This window comes from Rhincodon typus, unplaced genomic scaffold, assembly GCF_021869965.1.
Source record: "Rhincodon typus isolate 14 unplaced genomic scaffold, sRhiTyp1.1 hic_rhity00000127, whole genome shotgun sequence".
Classification (NCBI taxonomy): domain Eukaryota; kingdom Metazoa; phylum Chordata; class Chondrichthyes; order Orectolobiformes; family Rhincodontidae; genus Rhincodon; species Rhincodon typus.
The window spans coordinates 18,957-20,181 of record NW_025965765.1 but is presented as its reverse complement, the minus strand read 5'-3'; positions in this window follow the sequence as shown (position 1 = coordinate 20,181).

The window sequence follows — 1,225 nt, the reverse complement described above, 5'->3', positions numbered from 1 at the left end:
TGTTTCTTAAAAATCTGGTCTAGGTATTAAAAGGTGTTGGTTTGATTACATGTTGAGGTTTACCTACCACCTGACATGTATGACAAGTTTTACAGAATTGCAGAGCATCCTAATGAAGCCTTGGCCAGGTAAAATGCCTATTTATCAATGCTCGAGTTTCTGCATTCCTACACGCCTGCCATGCTTCTCTCAATATCTCCTTACAGTATCTGGGCAGTAGGATGTTTTAATGAATAAACATCTTTTCCTCGACTGCAGGCCTTTGAGGGTGCCTCCACTTCCTTGTCAGAACCCCATTCTTAATGTAACAGCAATCTGGAACGCTTTCCTCTTTAGCTTCAGCGTGAGCTGCCTGTGCTAACTTGTTTAACTAGAAACCTGCATTCTGAACCTGAATGAACGACGGCATGCAAAATACTTCTCTTCAATTAACCTTGCTATTAAGGAGTGCTTTGGCTACTCTGACATCTGCTTGTGGTATTATTTTGACCTCGAGTAAAGAACTCTGTCTCGCCATTGCTCTGGTCACCACTCACAGTTGTGAGCTTTCTTTAATTATGGATGAACACAAAACTCCTCTAACAATCACGAGGCGGCGCCGATACAGTCATCAATGTAACGGAGGAAGAGGTGGGGTTTAGGGCCGGTGTAGGTGCGGAAGAGGGATTGTTCCACGTAACCAACAAAGAGGCAGGTGTAGCTTGGGCCCATGCGGGTACCCATGGCCACCCCCTTTGTCTGTAGGAAGTGGGAGGAATTGAAAGAGAAATCTTTGTAGGTTACGTGGAACAATCCCTCTTCCGTACCTACACCGGCCCTAAACCCCACCTCTTCCTCCATTACATTGATGACTGTATCGGCGCCGCCTCGTGCTCCCACGAGGAGCTCGAACAGTTCATCCACTTCACTAACACCTTCCACCCCAACCTTAAGTTTACCTGGACCATCTCTAACACCTCTCTCCCCTTCCTGGACCTCTCTGTCTCCATATCGGGCAACCACCTAGAAACCGATATTCATTTCAAGCCCACCGACTCCCACAGCTACCTAGAATACTCCTCCTCCCACCCACCTTCCTGCAAAAATGCTATCCCCTATTCCCAATTCCTTCGCCTCCGCCGCATCTGCTCCCAGGATGAGGCATTCCACTCCCGTACATCTCAGTTGTCCTCGTTTTTCAAGGACCGTAACTTCCCCTCCTCGGTGGTCGAGAACGCCCTCAACC